The sequence below is a fragment of the Schistocerca americana genome, chromosome 3 (assembly GCF_021461395.2).
Source record: "Schistocerca americana isolate TAMUIC-IGC-003095 chromosome 3, iqSchAmer2.1, whole genome shotgun sequence".
NCBI classification, from domain to species: Eukaryota; Metazoa; Arthropoda; class Insecta; order Orthoptera; family Acrididae; genus Schistocerca; species Schistocerca americana.
This window is the reverse complement of record NC_060121.1, coordinates 403,829,675-403,848,818: the sequence shown is the minus strand read 5'-3', so window position 1 is coordinate 403,848,818 and position 19,144 is coordinate 403,829,675. Positions and strand designations below refer to the sequence as shown.

General features: G+C 44.2%; 1 protein-coding gene across 1 annotated transcript in view; it reads left to right on the top strand.

Annotated features, from left to right (window-relative positions):
• Positions 1-19,144, top strand: part of LOC124607031 (leucine-rich repeat-containing protein 51-like) — a 100,554-nt gene that overhangs the window by 36,974 nt on the left and 44,436 nt on the right. Inside the window, exon 2 of the mRNA XM_047139200.1 lies at positions 18,086-18,212. The gene's annotated coding sequence lies outside the window, so the exon portion shown is untranslated. The remainder of the gene's footprint in view (positions 1-18,085; positions 18,213-19,144) is intronic.

Below are 19,144 nucleotides of genomic sequence, written 5' to 3'. Positions count from 1 at the left end.
ATCGGGGCGGATGATCTGCAATGAAACGGATCAAACTTAACGGTGGCTGTGCCAACACGGCCGCCTCATCGGTCAGGAACAATGATTTTAATGCAGAGGCTTGCAATCCTACGGCATTTCCGTCTTTAACCATTCCTCAAGACGAGAGCCAGTTAAGCAGAAATGGAATATAGTTTGCCGAGTTCTTAGTTTGTTCCCGAACTGATGAATCTGTCGCTAAAAGAAAGCGACTGTTTTTCGTTGAAAATATTGAAGATCGGTTTGGGGAGGTTGCTGCAATAGAGAAGATGAGAAGTAGATCTTTGCTGATCAAAACATCACATGCCAACCACTCATGGACACTTCAGGCCTTTGTCAAGGCAGGAGATATACCAGTCACCTTTTCTCCTCATAACAGGCTCAATAGAATTCAAGGTATCTTCCATTGGGACCTAATGTTATGAAATGATGAAGAGCAGTGTACTAATCTGGCGCAGTGTGGAGTCCATTTTGTTCACTGCATCCAGAATGGCCCCAAGGATAATAGAGTGCACTCTGGAGCTTTTATCCTAGCCTAGTTTTGCCCGAGAAGGTTAACAACATGGTTCATAGGTGTGATGTCAGCCCTGTTTTCCTTCTGCGATGAGATGTTTTACGTACCAGAAGTTCAGATGCGTGTTCTCTCACTGTTCTAATGACGTTATCTGTAGAATATGTGGACAGGCATCCAATTAGGGCATCCCTTGCGATCAACTTCCTCACCGTGTCTGGAACCGCACACTCCTCGTTCACTGCAATGCTCAGTGTTCAAGAGGGAGAAGAAAATTCAAGAGTATAAGACTGGATTGCCTGTCTTATCAAGATGAAAAGAAAAAATTTGAAAGACTTCATCTCACTGATACGGTCTCAAATTTTTCGACCGTTATGTCACAGTCCATACGTCACTCGATGACAAGCGAGGCCTACGAGAAAGACAGGTCGCGGTGCGTACGTCACGAAGGTAGTCCTCCGCTCGCTCACTCACTCGCTCAATTCTGCAGACAAACTACGTTTCTACACCTGTTAACTCGTAACTAGGCGTGTCCGTACAAACTAAAACTGAATCTTCTACTGGAATCAGCTATTATGGAATCTTACTGTCATTATTCCTATAATGATGGGAAGTCCATGGGCCTACTTTTAATTTGTTACAGCTGTACTGGCGCACAATAAAACAAAATCATGCTAAAATGAATGTCAGTTGCATAAGGCACCACTTCCAGCATGTAATGAGTACTGTTAAGCAGAAGAGACTAAGTGCTATAAACAAGCCGTTATAACATTTATATCGAGTATTGATCTTCAATTAAATTTTGCTGTAGTACTATTAATCAGTAAGAGTTAATAATAGCAAATTTCAGTGGAAGATGCAATTCTCGTTAGTACTTACATGCCCAGCTGCGAGTTAACAGGTTTAGAAACGCATTTTGTCTGCTGAGCTGAGCGAGCGAGCGAGTGCAGTACTATCTTCGTGACGTACGCGCCGCGGCCTGTCTTTCTCGTGGGCCTCGATGCCAAGGCATCACGCGACACCTCCTAGCCCTGGCCGTATTCTAGTGCCTGCCCTAAAGATGGGGGAGGGAATGTCTGCTCCCTCGCCCCCTACACCTATAGCACCAGAAGTTCCCACACCACCAGTGTGGCCGAGATGCCTCGTCAACCTCTGCGTCGTCAGGGACGAGGACAACTGTCAAGGTCATCCCCTCTGAAGACAAGGATCAGCAGTCACATGCTGTGGGCCAAAGAAAAGTACGGTCTTCGTCACTCCTGGAAGATAAAATGGTAAAATCTTCATAGAAAACAAAGTATCACAAGAATAAGAAGGATAAACAGGAAAACAAACTACTTTCTTAGGCTTCAGATATTCCACTCCCCATCACTGCAGCAGTCGAGCCTATGCACGCTGACTACGGATCATACACTCAGGTGGACTTCGACCTGTTAGCGAAGTAATCACACCTATCTTTTCCATTCACCGCTTTCTCAGACCTGACGCCAACGCACCTTCAATGGAACTGTAAAGACTGCTATCGCCTTCTGACCGAACTCCTTGCTCTGAGAAACTACAAATCCTACTGTACCAATCGCGATAATGTCGAGAGACCTGTCGGTAGGATCTGTACCCTAATATGCTCTGAAACTTCCAGTGAGCAGGTGCCCCTTACCACAGCACTAGAGGCCGTGGCCGTTAGTGTCTACCTGTCGGTTCGGATGACAATATGTAATGTTTATATGCCACCAGACGGACCTTTCCAATATCACGGGCTTGTAGAGTTAGTGGAACAGCTACCTCCCCTCTTTCTCTTAGTGGGGAACGTAAATGCCCATAATTCCTTGTAGAGCAGCGTCACCATGTCTCGCAGAGGCCGAGTACTAGAACACCTCCTTTCGGAATTAGACGTCTGTCTACTCAGTAACGGAGCTGCAACATGTTTCAGTGCGGCCCATGGAATATACTGAACTACTGATCTCACAGTTTGCAGCCCGAGTCTCTTATCCATGATTCAGTGGTGTGCCCATGGGGATCTTTTGACAGAGACCCTTTTCCTATCGTTCTCTCCCTCTCCACTCACAGACATTTGGAATGCTCCATGTTGGTCGCTTGAGAAAGCTGACTGGCATGCTTTCTCTCTTACAGCCACTTCTACAGCCAGTCATGCGTCCATGCGATGGATATCGACAAAGTGGTACAGGATGCTATTGATAGTATTATTCATGCTGCAGCAGCAATGATACTCTACTCCTCCGGCACATCCCGACGAACGCCGGTGCCATGGTGATCTGAAGATACAGCCACAGCTATCAGGGAACGCCGCAAGGCGCTTCAATGCCACAAGGGCGATCCCTCTATGATTCATTTAATAGTATTCTAGGGACTCCTGGCGAAAGCGTGGTTTTTAATAAAGAAATGGAAGCAGGAGTGTTGGGAGCAATATTTATGATCTATGCGATATCACACCCCATCGTCCCAAGTATCGACTAAACTCCGCTGCATTTGCAGCCATCCACCACCCATAGCGGTTCCTGGCATCATTGTCAAAGGAAATATCTACATTGACCCCGTCGTACTTGCCGAAAGTTTTGCGTCACACTTTGCTGAAGTGTCCACTTGTAGTAATTACAGTCCTCATTTTCTGACCTGGAAACTCCTTCTTGAGCGCCGCCCGCTATCCTCCCACGCACACGGCTCCGTATCATCCATTTTCCTTTTAGTGAATGGGAGCTTTGCAGCGCTCTGGCAGAGTGTCGAGATACGGCCCCTGAACCCGACAAAATCCACAACCAAATGCTCAACCATCTTCGTGCCGACAGTATGCAACATATACTTGGGCCTTTTAATCGCATTTGGCAGGGAGGAGAATTTCCGCTCCAGGAAGGTATTGTTATTCCTGCCCTGTAAGTGGGAAAAGACCTACATATTTTAACTAACTACCAGCCAATCTCTCTGGCGAATAGGCTGAGTAATCTACTTGAACAAATGGTTAACCGCCGTCTTTGTTGGTGCCTTGAAGCCGGAGGGCATATATCACGATTCGAAAGTGGTTTTCAGGCTTTTCAGTCTACCACAGATCATCTGGTTCGTCTGAAATCTGCAGTGTGCAGTGCTTTCGCACTTCGCCAACATCTGACTGCTGTATTTCTTGAGTCACAGAAGGCATACAATACCATCTGGCGACATCACATCCTACCTATACTGCATGAGTGGGATCTCGGGAGCTGTTTGCCCATTTTTATCCCGAATTTCCTGTCTCTGCAACTTTTTTGGGTCCAGATATGTTCGACTCTCAGCACCCAATATGTGCTAGAAACTGGAGTCCCTCAAGGATCGGTTCTGAGCGTTACGCTGTTCGCTATTGCCATAAATGGTATCGTAAATGCAGTTGGCCCCACAATATCTCCATCACTGTATGTAGATGATCTTTATATGTACTGTGCCTCTGAATCACTGCGCTCCACTGAGCGCCAAGTACAGCATTCTAGGTTAACGGAAGCTACCCTATATATGTTAATGGCTCGCATAAATGACTGTGTCTTTTAACTGGGTTGACTTAGAAGCTTAACTTTTTTAGGGGTATTTGTAGAGATTGGGGGGGGGGGGAGGGGGGAGGGGAGCCCTCCACTGCGGCGAGTACTCCCCATGCGACGGCAGGTTACTTTCTTCCCCCCACACCTTGTTGTGCTTTTATACTCTCTTGTGGAATATGTTGCCTGGAGTATCTCTATTTTCTTTTACCTATCGTGTTAAACTACTGTCACGCCCTTTTTTAAACTATCTGACTAGCTTATAAAGTTGGTGCAGCCAAGACCCACTTTTTTTGCTTTTTATTTTTTTACGTGTTTCTCTCGTGAAATGGAGGGACTGATGACCAAGAAATTTAGTCCCTTTGAACAAACAATAATAATAATCTGAGCAGTGGTTATCTTTCTACAGCGTTTTGGAATTGGAAGTTTAATTATGGACCCTCTGTACATTATTCACAGACAGATGACGCACTTTCCTTCCTTAGGTTAACTAATGACTGTGGCGACAGAAAGGCCATCGAGCTTCAAAATTAAACAAAAATTAAATTTTGCCATATCATGAAAACATCTGGCGATGAATGACGGGATGAACACTAGGAGAATGAAAGAAGAGGGCAGGGAGAGCAAGAGGGAGGTGGGGAAGGGAGAGGAATCGCGAGATAGAGAGAGCGAGAAGAAGCGAGAGAAATGGGGCTGGGCGGTATGGTAAGAAAGAGAGAGGGAGAAGGGCGAATGGAGAGAGCAAAAAGTAACGGAAGGAAAATAACTCGAGGAAGCATGGCTCAGTTGATAGGAAAGTTAAAATATGCTGGTACATCCACTTGTGCCATCTGTGCACACAAGACAACTGCGTGTATGAGGTCTGGTGCTGTGAGAGGGACAAAAAGAGGTGCGGCCAGTTTATACTTTTTTTCCATTTTAACAACCAATAGTTATAATTCCCAATCATTACTGATTTCAGTCTTACGTGGACAATCTTCTGCATTTATGTCGAACGCTGTATATGACGAACAGAACGTGCGCTACATGCGTTATTTGTCATATGGCGCCTATGACGGGCAGATTGTGAATATGGTCAGCGCATAGCCGAAACCGACAGTGAATGTTATCATATTCTGTGATGGTGTACAAAACAAAAAATCATGCGATTACGACTCAAGCACCCAGGGTTGTAGACAAACTTAATTATGTATACAGATAGTTCATCCATCCCGAAGATAGAGAACGACGATTTTAGCCTGTTATCGATATCGATAGAGATAAGACATACGTCTAACTATTCCTGAGAGAAACGGGTCTTAACAGAAGGACAGACAAAAAAAAATTCCTTCTGATGTAATTGCTGATTAACCATTTTCGAATTTCTTTCCTTTGCTTGTAGTGTGAAACCTTGATTCTTGCCAAATTTCATGATTCTAGCTCAACAGAAACTACCCTGTAGGTTTTGATGAGTGACGTAAATGGCCGTATCTTTTAATTGCCTTGACTTAGAAGCCTAACCTTTTTACATCACCAGGGGTTCTTAGATCGGAATGTGTGAGATAAATGTCAACTTATTACGTCAACTCGTTTTTTTTGTTTTTTTTTTCAGGGAAAAGTGGTTTTTAACAGGCAGAAAGATCAGACGGACGGAGAGCAAAGTGATCCTACAAAGGTTCCGATCTCGACGATTGAGGTACGAAGCGCTAAGAGCAGTTTAAGACACTTCAGACATTTTTCTCCACAGGCTGTATGTTGTTTTTCCAAAAATGGCATCTTGGTTGAATATTCACATAACGACATAAATTTAATGAGAACATAATTATGTAATATGAGACACGACACGTAGAAGTAATTATAGTATAAACAGTGGAAGGCAATAGTATCTTTAGTATAAAAATGACAGTTGTCATTAGTTTATGTGAAATGGAACAACAAATGCATATTGCACTCAGGTGGATTTACACTATGGGCACCCGCAGAAATTGACGTAAGAGACGGGGTAGGAGTGGGACAGAAAGGGGGAACATGATGGAAACATAATTAATGAAGAGAGGTGGATAGAAAGTACGGTGACTGACTCAGAAGCGAAAAGAGAAAGAAGCAAAACCGAAAGAAGATGCGTTTGCTGTACTGTGTAATAGAGATACATTTGTTTTGTGTTACATTTTATGACACGTGAAAAGAGCGATAAAAAGAACTGCATCGGTTCTTTATGTACAGATGGGCGTTTTATTGTGTGCATAATTCGGGTTCCCTAGAGGACAGCAGTGACAGAGGACGAGTTTGCGAAAAGTGTTTGTATTATGATTACGATTATATGATACGCACTTGATCTGCGCTGTGAGGATTTGGGGATAATACGTAAATGAGACCTTGTGTTGTGATTGCAATTATATGATACGTACTTGATCTGTGCAGTGAGGATTTGGGGTGCTGTAATGGGATAAATCGACTTGATCTGTGTAGTGAGGATTTGGGGTGCTGTAATGACATAAATCGACTTAAGAGATGAGAAATTTGTTAATTTTTGAGATGGATTGCAGCTGTGTTGACAGTACCTTTTTTCAGCACTGACTGTTGCTACGAACTCCACCGTATGTTCCCTTGAGAATTAACGTATTAGCCGCAGCAAAAGAAAGTGACTGCGAGAATAAACTCTGTGTAGGTGATGCTACTCTTTGCTGACAATGGATTAATAATACTTCTTACTTTGGCTTGAGACTGGAAAAGAAAGACGTGTTGTCGGAGCGGATCTAACTGTATTGATGCACGGCGGCCATTACGGAATTAGTTAGAGAATGATGTTTGTTAAACGCTAAGGCGTAATATCTTGTGAACAGAAATGAGGACGTGGCTGTTTTGTTAGAAAGAACAACCGTATAAATAAACATTTATTCAAAGGCGAAGAATTTCATCATTTTAACCCCTCTGGAAATTTGTGCTTCAAGTTTACATATACTCACGATTAGACATTCGCCTTGCGGCTTTATAAGTGTTAGCTCGAGCCTGCACGCGGTCCGGTTCCATCGCAATGGCCAGGTATGTCTAACGTGAGAAATAAATAACCTTTTTACGATAACAGCGTGCAACAGAAACGGTGCGGAGTGCGAGGCAAAAGCTTCGTATCGCTAACCATTTGATCATTACGGCGACTCTACCGACCTACATCATACAAGTAAGTTTATTATACATGAGCATTGAGCTAGACAGTCCTGAAAGCTTGGATCCATTTAAAGGCGCTCTTAATTAAGGAGAAAAAATTCTTTGTGAAGCGCATTAACATTTAACGTAACATTCAAGTAACATTCATTCCAGCTTTAACATATCAAGCTTAATATTCATCGAAGTTAATCGCAATTCAAGTTTCTCTCCCTCTATTTTTTTTTTTTTCGCCACATAAAGTGCCAGTACAAGGTGGAATCTAAAATTTTCGGAACTGGTGCTGCCATCTGGAAAGTAGGAGCAGTAGATCTTTGCACCGCTAGGTGGCAAGAGCTGCATATATGATGAGTCAGTGTGCAGAGTGGCATTCAGCTCGGAGGACTTGCATGTACACAGCTATTTCCGTTATACTCTGTGTTTGGTGTGTGGCGAATCTACGATGGATCCGCGAACAGAAGAGCGTATGTATATCAAAAACTGTGCCAATCTCGGGAAAAGTGCTATGGAGACCCTTTCAATGATTTAACAAGTGTTTGGGGAACAGTACAGACGTCGAAGATGATGCTCACACTGGAAGGCCCATTAGCCGCGCAACACCAGACATTGTTGCCAAACTTCAACAGTTGGTTCGTGTGGATCGACGTCGAACCACTCAAGACCTCGCAGATGAAGTGGATATGGGTTATGGGACATGTCAACGAATGTTGACTGATGAATAGGGCATGCATCGTGCCACCGCAAAATTTTTGTCAAGGATCTAGACTGCCGATCGGAAGCCGAAGTGTGCATGGACCTTCGTCAGACCACATCTGATGATTCAACCTTCTTGTCAAGGGTTATCACCAGCGATGAGAGCTGGATTTACGGTTATGACCCAGAGAGAAAGCAACAATCGTCCCAGTGGAAAAGCCCAGGCTCTCAAAGACCCAAAAAAGCGAGACAGGTGAAGAGCAAAGTGAAGAGCATGATCATCGTTTTCTTTGATACCAAGGGAGTTGTGCACGTAGAATTCGTCCCACCCAACCAAACAGTGAATTCCGCGTACTACTGTGACGTTTTGCGATGGCTCCGTGAAAACGTGTGGCAATAAGAGCCCAAACTTTGGCGACAAGGGATCTGGCTGCTGCATCACGACAACGCGCCCTGTCACACGTCCTTGCTCACCAGGACCTTTTTGGCAAAAAACAACATGTTGGTTGTACCCCAACCACCGTACTCACCAGATCTGGCACCTTGCGACTTCGCGCTATTCCCAAAACTGAAACTCAAGTTGAAAGGCCGTCGGTTCGACACTCTAGAGAGGATTCAAGCAGCATCGCTGGTGGTAAAAAATGAAATGAGTGTATGGCATTCTTAGCTGGGAGGCCCCTTTTGGGGTAGTTTGGTCGCCGAGTGCAAGTCTCATTTCAGTCAACGCCACACTGGGCGACTTGCATGCCAGTAAGGAGGATGAAATGATGATGAGGACAACGCAACACCCAGTTCACGAGCAGAGAAAATCCCCAACCCGGCCGCGAATCGAAACCAGGCCCACTGCATGGGAGGCAAGCACGTAACCACCCAGCTAAGCAGGCGGACTTTGCTGGTGGTGACAAACACATTCAAAGAACAGGACTTCCAGAAAACGTTTGACCAGTGGCAGAAGCACTGGGACTGGTGTGTACGTGCAGATGGGAAATACTTCGAGGGTGATGGTGATCATTAGTACAAAGATAAGGCTTCCAACAGATAGCAGCACCAGTCCCGAAAATTTTGGATAGCACCTCATATACTAAGGAGCCAACCATTTTAAATAGCTCTAACACGGTCAAATACATAGACGATGCGATGTAATGCACAACATTCATGGTCAGTTCTAATCGTGTAGAGTTTTAACTAGTCGTGCTATGTTGTATTACGTCGCGATAATGGAGGTTCGGCAGAACGAGCCATTGAACAAATATACGTAATCACATCCTGTGGAAACACAGTTCGAAATTCGTGATTGGCAAAGAAGCAAGCGGAAATCGTCCTGCACCTGGCGACAGTATTTTCTACCTAACTAAGTTGCTCCTCCATGTACTGGTAGATTAAAAAGAATGTAAGACCGCTTATGTGTACACTGTCAATGCCGTTGACAAATGTTTCAGAGAATGCTCCACAATCGCATGCAATAGTCTTCAGCTACGCTGCACTTATAATACATACTCGTAGGTTCTTGTCTCATCAGTATTTACTTCGTTTGATGCCGCATAGCCGAATCTGACGATGGCTTGGGCCGAAACCGTGATATTGTGAACTCGCTATCAACCATCAGACACCTGTGTCCATATCTGAGTTGGTACATTTTTACGTAGATGCCCACACATACACGTATTTCCATGCAGAAATGTAAATGGGCCATTCAGTGGAATTTATACCTCTGATCCTCGTAAAAGTCTCTGTACTGGGCAAGAGAAAAATACGTTACATGACACAGAGCTCGCCTCTTGGATGAATGCCGTAAACTCAACACAATTTAGGGTATTGGATGGCAAGGAGTTCTCCAGTGCTCATTTTCAGACACTACGTACATCTTCAACAGTAAACAAATCAGCGTATGAAACTGTCAAGTAGTTTTCACAACCTGGATACGTAGGGTATGGATACCTTCAACAGGGAACCATTCAGCATATGGCATGGCCAGGCGGTTCTCCTGACCCAAATACATGTTTGAAATTGCTTCAGGAGCTGCCTCACTTCGTCGCAGTTCTCTTCCCCAGACTCTTGCAGTGATGTGAGAGCCGCATCGTTTTCAATGCAGGTTTTCAGAAATTACTGCAACCAGTTGACGTTCTTGATGGTAGAATTTTTATTTTACCGTAACTGGTTTAAAGTCGCCTAGTGACTCATCATCAAATGGAACAGTTCTTAGTAGTTGTTCATAGAACTGTGGGGATTGTTTTGGAATCAGATAACTCTATAGAGCGACAACCACAACTACATAAAGAATTACTAAGAACTGTACCATCTGATGAGTCTCTGAGTGACTTGAAACTGGTAATGGAAATATAAAAATTCCACCATTAAGAAAGGCGACTGGTAGCAGTCACTTCTGAAAACATTTTTCATCATAGTCGCAGTATTGTACATCCATGATGGATGAAAGTTTTATTCCCTATGCAGCTTATGGTAATCTTCATTTAACAGCAACACATGTTACTCACAAGGGAACCTCCCCATCGTACCCCCCTCAGATTTAGTTATAAGTTGGCACAGTGGATAGGCCTTGAAAAACTGAACACAGATCAATTGAGAAAATAGGAAGAAGTTATGTGGAACTGTGAAAAAATAACCAAAAATACAAACTGAGTAGTTCATGGGAAGATATGCAACATCAAGGATATCGGAAAGGCAGGAGCGCCGTGGTCTTGTGGTAACGTGAGCAGCTGCGGAACGAAAGGTCCTTCCATCGAGTGAAAAGTTTAATTTTTTATTTTCAGTTTATGTGACAAACTCTTATCTTTTCATCACTTTTTTGGGAGCGATTATCACATTCACAAGAAAACCTAAATCGGGCAAGGTAGAAGAAACTTTTTACCCATTCGCCAAGTGTACAAGTTAGGTGGGTCGACAACATATTCCTGTCATGTGATGCACATGCCGTCACCAGTGTCGTATAGAATGTATCAGATGAGTTTTCCTGTGGAGGATCGGTTGACCTATGAACTTGCGATCAAATGTTTTCGGTTCCCATTGGAGAGGCACGTCCTTTCGTCTACTAATCGCACGGTTTTGCGATGCGTCGCAAAACACAGACACTAAACTTATTACAGTGAACAGAGACGTCAATGAACGAACGGACAGATAATAACTATGCAAAAATAAAGAAAGTAAAATTTTCACTCGATGGGAAGACTTGAACCAAGGACCTCTCCTTCCGCAGTTGCTCACGCTACCACGAAACCACGGCGCTCGTGAAGTAACTCTCTCCATGATATTGCCTATGTCGCCCATGGGTTACTCAGTTTGTATATTTTGCTTATTTTTTCACAGTTCCACACAACTTCTTCCTGTTTTCTCAATTGATCTGTGTTCAGTTTATCAAGGCCTTTCCACTGTGCCAACTTATAACTAAATCTGAGGGGGGTGCGGTGGGGAGGCTCCCTTGTCAGTGAGCAGCTACTAGAAATAATACAGCTCCATACTGACGTTATTCATACAAAACTCATGCGTGCATTTCGTTCGTTTCAAACATGTTGTATATTTGAACATAATTGCTTTCTCTGAAACTACATTTCTATATTTTTTTCATTTTGGCTAAATTAAATCAGATGCAATATGGCATCGTATTTTAATGATGTTTTCTGACAACCGGTGTAGTTTGTCCTTTCTTCCTCCTACAAGCTGGAATACAAATGCCCTAGACCCCAGTCAGCAATCTCGCAATAGGTTGTTGCAGCTACGTATTTGATAGGATGTCCTAGGCGCGACAGTATGTCAATCCTAAGGGCCCGGGTTCGGTTCCTGGCTGGGTTGGAGATTTTCTCCGCTCAGGGACTGGGTGTCGTGTTGTCCTAATCATCATGATTTCATCCCCATCGACGCGCAAGTCGCCGAAATGGCGTCAAATCGAAAGACTTGCACCTGGCGAATGGCGTACTCGACGAGAGGCCTTAGTCACACGACATTTACATTTATTTTTATTTGGTATGACGCTCTTTAGAGCAGTTCGTGTCGCTTTGTAACTGAATACAAACCAACATTTTTTTGCAGTTGAATCACGTTATTGTACGTTTTTCCTTTTAGTAGTTTTGTCTTGCTAACTTGTTTAACAGTGTTATATTAGTAACGAATGTACATATACAACATTTTGTACCACAGTTATTAACATTACACTGAGAAAAAGAAAAAATATTCGAGTTAAGCTCAGTTAAGGAATAAAATAATTCATTTCAAGCCAGATAATTGTTCCACACTACTGATAATTCTCCGAATTTTGAGAAGAAGTTCTCTTTTTGAGATACTGCCAGGATGATACGTCAGTCTTTTGCCGTATTGGGAAACCAGACCCTCGCCGCCCGTCTTCAAACGTGGAAGCCAAATTGTGTTCAGTTCCAAAAGGGAAAATGTGAATAAATGACATGTAAGAATTTGAAAAGGTTAATATTTCCTTAAGACAAAATAGGTGCTTTTTCACTTAATTATGAAGAGATAAATTAGTGTGAATGAGAGCAAGTCAAGTCGGAAGGACGACATTATGTGATCATCAACTTTAAGTCAAAACTATTCTCTCAAAAATTACTCCACGTGCTCGATGATGACATTTCGTTTTGTTCCGTTGATCGTGAGTGAATGCTGCTGTTCAAAGTACCATAAAGAATATCTGACATTGACATTAATTCCTGGTGTGGTTCCGTCTAGTGTGAATAGAACTTAATTCTTTCTTATCGGTCACACTTAGCAATCGAAGTTAAATTGCACACAAGCCAAATAATTTCATTCTGTTAAAGAAATGTTTTGATAAGGAAAAGTGAGCTGTGGCAAGTCAGTTTTCAGGCGTAACTGTTGAGTCATGCAAATAATGTACTTAGTTTTAATGCGTCTACCGAGATAAATTATTGACCATCCAAACATCATATAACAACTAAATTCAGCCGATGTTGTTATAAAAACTCTCCGTCCGAACAGGCCATGAAGGCCCAACGGTACCGACCGGTCGCCGTGTCATCCCCAGACCACAGGCGTCACTGGATGCGGATGTGGAGGGGCATGTGGTCAGCACACCACTCTCCCGGCTGTATGTCAGTTAACGAGACCAGGGCACTACGTCTCAGTGAAGTAGCTCCTCAGTTTGCCTCACAAAGGCTGAGTGCACCCCGCTTGCCAACAGCGCTCGGCAGACCAGATTGTCACCCATCGAAGCAGCTCGACACCGCTTAACTTCGGTGATCTGACAGGAACCGGTGTTACCCTGCGGCAAGGCTGTTGGCGATGTTGGTATAAACCGTGATAGGTTCTGTCACGCGCAGAGAACCGGAAACGCGCATTAGTCAGTAACTGCCCTCATATTCACAGTTTCAAAATGTGTTTATTCAGCAACATACAGAATGTCATAAATTTAACGATTTTTAGTAAAACCCCCCGTTTTCGAGAAATTCGTGGCGTTATTGTTTAAATGAGATTTTCATCTCTCCATTAGTGAGAGTTGATCTACGGGATACTTAAAGCGCAAGTACAGCAATGATGATACTGCCAGCAATTTGGGAAGGTACTGCGTTGTACAAATTGAGAGAGCTTTGCTAATGCACATTCCTCATCTGCTGACAACCATGTTAATAAATGGCCTACACTCTGCGCCGGTTAGTGACTGTTCTGGCACTCCCCCAATATGGTCAACTGGCGAAAATTCTGTTAATATTACGAGCAAATAATGGCCTCCACGTCTCCTACAACAAGTAGAGTGCTGCGGTCACCTGAGCTATTGGACTTTGGGCATGCTGCGCGGGATTGGCATGAAATGGGGCTCCAGAAAATCTTTGACATACACCTCATAATATCGTGTCCGACCTTCTTTTGCCCGGCGTAGTTCAGCAACTCGACTTGGCATGGACTCAACAAGTAGCTGGAAAGTCTCCTGCAGAAATACTGACCCATGTGGCGAATGTGTTGCTCATGAAGGATTTTGTACACGAACTGACGTCTCGATATGTCCTATAAATGTTCGATGGGATTCATGTTGGGCGATCTGGAGACCAAATCATTCGCTACGATTGTCCAGAATTTTCTTCAAACCATTCGCGAATAACTGTGGTCAGGTGTCACGGCGCATTGTCTTCCGTAAAAATTCCACCGTTGTTTGGGAACATGAAGTCCTTGAATGGCTCTAAATGGTCTCCAAGTAGCGGAACATAAGCATTTTCAGCCTGCGATAAGTTCAGTTGGACCAGAGGACCTACTCCATTCCATGTACACACAACCACACCGTTATGGAGCAGACACCTTTTTGCACAGTGCCTTGTGGACGACTTGAGCCCATGGCTTCATGGAGTCTACGGTACACTCAGAACCTACCATCAGTTCTTACCAAATCAAATCGCGAGTCATTTGACCAGTCCATGGTTTTCCTGTCATCTAGGGTCCAACCGATACGGTCAAAAGCCGAAGAGAAGCGCTACAGGCAATGTTGCACTCTTAGGAAAGGCATGCGTGTTGGTCGTCTGCTGCCATAGCCCATTAACGCCAGATTTTGCTGTACTGTGCTAACGTACTTCACGCTTTGTTGCTTCTCTGTTAGCACTGACAACTCTAGGCAAACGGCGCTGCTCTCGGTCGTTAAGTGAAGCCCGTTGGCCACTGCATTGTCCATGGTGAGAGGTAAGGTCTGAAATTTGGTATTCTTGGCACACTCTTGACGCTGTGGATCTTGGAATATTGAATTTTCTAATGATTTCCGAAATGGAACGTCTCATGCGTCTAGCTCCAGTTACCATTCCGCGTTCTGACTTTGTTAATTCCCGCCATTTGGCCAAGATCGCGCTAGAAGCATTTTCACATGGCTCATCTGAATACAAATGACCGCTCCGCCACTGCACTGCCCTTTTATACCTAGTGTACGTGATAGTACCGCCAACTGCATACGGGCAAATCGCTAACTTTTTCACCTCAGTGTAGTGCTGTCCTGTTTCTTTGTAGGCGGGGAACACAGGAGGTGATTCATTGGCGTTCACAGGTATCTAACGTCGGAATCTGACCACCGCCACGTATCCACTGGGTCATTCATCCTTGACTTTTTAGCAGTGTGCTGCATGTCGTTATTTGTGAAGAGAACGTGGTAACTGGATACAGGAATGACAACGGCTCAAGTTCTCTGAAGAATCTCATGAAACAACATTTCAGCGCGAGGCTTTGCAGTAGAACCCAGCTTTTTTAGTTAGTTGCTCTTCTTATTTCTAAGATGGTTTGAGGACGCGAATGGGAACTGTTTATGTGTCTGTAAGGGTGCTACATTTAAATCAACCTTTCTTTTTTGATACGTGCGTAAGTGACAGCAATTGTCTTTATGTCTGTAAGGGTTCTGCATTTAAATCAGCCTTTCTTTTTTACTTAGTACGTAAATATTACTAATGGAACTGAAGAATGTTTCTTGCCTCTTCTCTGAAAACTGATTTTTGAACTTGAGAAAGTAAAGGATCATGAGGCGATAGGGCATCGTCATTCAGGCATGTGGTATTGTTTTTGATCGACTCTTTCCCATAAAGCTGTCAGACTTGTGTCTGTCCTTGGACGTTAAATATTCTAGCCAGTCCAACAGTGGACTGAAGTAATCAGGTATTTTTTTTTTTCTTTATTGAGTTTCGATTTCCCCCAAACGGGGCGGGCTGGCAGCAGCTTAGTATGCCGCTCTTCAGCCATCAGAATTTGTTTTAAAAAGAGGAAGATAATAAACAATAAAAACAGGCGATAAAATCGGAGACTTTAACGGTAACATGGCGGAAAAAATCGTGGAACTTAAAACATAGAAACAAAGGGATCATGATGCTAATAAAATACATATGAAGCAGACAGGTAAAATAATAGACAGACAGTTAAAAAACACGGCGGCAGTCTGGTTTCTGTTCGCAAGAGACATAAAATTCACACCCAGCGACAGCATGATTTCTGCTCACAACACTTTGGACAGACGAACAACACTGAACATTCACTTGAACACTGCACTAAAAAGTTGGCAAATATGACATACCACAGCCGAGGGCAGGTGGGGGGAACCTGGACAGATGATGGGAAAATAAAAAGGGGGGAAGGAGAGGAAAAACGAAGAGGGGGAAGGGGGCGAAATGAGCCGATGGAGGTCGAGGGGGGGGTGCTGGGCAGACGCAACAGGGAGTGGGAAAGGCAGAGGAGGGGAATACAAAAGGATTTGGGGGGGGGGGAGAAGGGAGTTATGGAGAGGTTAGGCGGGGAGAAAAACAGGATGGAAGGGGGGTGGGAAGAGGGAGCCCAGGGATAGGACGGAGGAAAGGAGAGGGGGTGAGGATCAGAGTTGATAGGAGGGATAAATGGAGGGAGAGAAGGCATCATCCGGGAGGGGGAGTTGATGGAAGCCACCTTGGGAAAGGAGATGGTGTAGAGATTGAGGGTAGGGGGGACACAACAGTGAAAACGCGGCAGGGGACGGGGATGGGAGAGGAGTGGAGCAACCAGGGGGTGAGGGGGATCAAGACGGCAGGAGGTGTAGAGTATGCAGAAATGTTCAAGAAATAGGAGCAGAAGGGGGAAAGGAATGAGGTCATAGAGGATCCGCGTGGGGCACGGGAGGCATATATGGAAGGCGAGGCGGGTTGCATGACGCTCAAGGATGTGGAGGGACTTATAGAATTTGGGGGGGGGGGGGGGGGGGGCAGATATTCAGGCAATACGAAGGCTTACAGTAATACGAAGGCTTACAGATAGATCTATTCTGATCTAGAGCAACTAAATTGCTTTTTATTTTTTACAGATTTATTGCAACGTCAATGCTTCACTTATATATTGGCTTTGTATAATACATAATTAAACTTTCTATTCTTCCGTCACTATAGACGGAAAACTATTTAGCGTGTGGGTATTGAACTTTATAAGACTGATGTTTAGACTGTGTGCTATAGGATTTGCTTTGTTAGAAGTGTTAGTGTCATGATTTACCATTAGGCGCCAGTACTGGTACAGCGACATATCATTGTGCAGACAGTCAACATAGATCTGGACAAGATGAACAGGGCTTTGCTGGTAAAGCTGTTTTCTCAAAACAACTGCAATAGTGTTCTTCTGGAGTACCAACGCATTCAAGAACTGAAGGAGTACTTTTCGCACCGTGGTTGAAGAACACATTTCGAAAGTTCGAATTGACTGGCGATTTGGAATTGCTTCTGGGAGAGACCGACGCCCAATTGCGTCACCAATTGTCGAAGAAGTTACTGTTGCCATGGCTGAAAATGCTGGACACTGTGCGCGATCTTCAAGCTGTGCACTAGCTGTTCACGACAGCCACAGTTCACAGTTAGAAAAATCATGCAAACAATTGTGGAAAGGTATCTCTAGTAGGGTTTCAGGCTGTCGTGAATACAGATGGTCCTCACATTGAGCAAAGTTTGTAACCTGGAACGTAAACATGGTACGCAATTAACAAATGTTACGCTCTCGTGTAGACATTGAAATTTATGTTTGGTTCAATGGTTTCTTCATTATTTCTCTTCCGTATGTCCTTACAAATGTTCCAACAAAGTTTCATTGTACTTGGATCACTCGTTTTTTCTGAGGGCCCTCTCAAGTAGCGAAAGTTTAATTATTAACTACTGTGTCCTTCCTGGTGCTAATAGTGCGTGCTTTGCATTTGAGACATTTAATTAATGTTAGTAACTGTAGCACTCAAACTTTATGCAGCTGAATGGAGACTTTAAAAGAAACTTTGATTAGTAAGGAAAGGAGCTATGGTGATGAAAAGCTTATTATCACTTGCCTGAGCGAAAATATTGTGGGTGCAAACTCAAATCTGTCCACAGTGTGAGTCTAAATATGTTAAAATCTGATCATTCACGACTGTTGATGGTAATCCTGGTCCTTCGGCCACTCAACCAACTTTTGTGTCATTTCTGCGACGCATTAATCCATTGGGTGTTCGTTTCACTTAAAGCTATAAATTGGCTGCTCAGGAAGAAGGAGGCGGGGCCCGTCTCAGCAGGCAACGTCCTACGAGGCGACCCAAGCTTCCGCTTCTTGCATCCTCCTTCAGGGCCGAAGTAAAAGTGTGCGATCAGTAGAGGAATCTTCACGTAATAGGAGGACTCCTTCCAACTACATAATAGTGTAACCTTCGGGGGATCTTCCAGAAAACAGAGAGATGCGATTCGTGTGTGGTTTCGATGACAATTAAATATTCTATAGAGGTTTTCTTATTTCGCAGGCAGAGCCAGAGGGATAATCTCGCTAAACAGAGGATTTCAACAGGGGATACAATAGAAGTTGCTGATGCAGAAAGCTTGCATGAAAGAAGACTGAGAGCTACACAGAGGAATAAAACGTTACTGAAGGTAAGTCTGTGTTAGACGTTAATGCAATAGACTGAATCCACAAAATACACTGAAGAGCCAAAGAAACTGGTTCACCTGCTTAATATCGTGTAGGATTCCGCGAGCACGCAATAGTGCCCCAACACGACTTGGAACGGACTCGAGTAATGTCTGAAGTAGTGCTGGAGGGAGTTCAGACCATGAACCCTGCAGCGCTGTCCATAAATTCGTAAGAGCACGAGGGGGTTCGAGATCTCTTCTGAACAGCATGTTGCAAGGCATCCCAGATGCGCTCAATAATTTTCATGTCTGGGGAGTTTGCTAGCCAGCGAAAGTGTTTAAACTCAGAAGAGTGTTCCTGGAGCCACACTGTAGCAATTCTGGACGTGTGGGGTGCCGCATTGTCCTGATGGAATTGCCCAAGTCCGTCGGAATGCGCAATGGACGTGAATGGATGCAAGTGATCAAACAGGATGCTTACGTACGTGTTACCTGTCAGAGTCGTAACTAGACGTATCAGGGGTCCCATATGACCCCAAGTGCACACGCCCCACGCCAGTACAGAGCCTCCACCAGCTTGAGAAGTCCCTTGCTGTCGTGCAGCGTCCACGGATTTATGAGGTTTTCTCCATTGTACTCGTCCATCCACTCGATACAATTTGAAACGAGTCTCTTCGACCAGGCAACATGTTTCCAGTCATCAACAGTCCAGTGTCGGTACTGGTGGGCTCAGGCGAGGCGTAAAGCTTTGTGTCGTGCGGTCATCAAGGGTACACGAGTGAGCCCTCGGCTCCGAAAGCCCACATCGATGATGTTTCGTTGAATGTTTCGCACGCTGACACTTGTTGATGGCCCAGCACTGAAATCTGCAACGATTTGCGGAAGCGTTGCACTTTTGTCACGATGAACCGTCGTTGGTCCCGTTCTTGCAGGACCTTTTCCGGCCGCAGCGA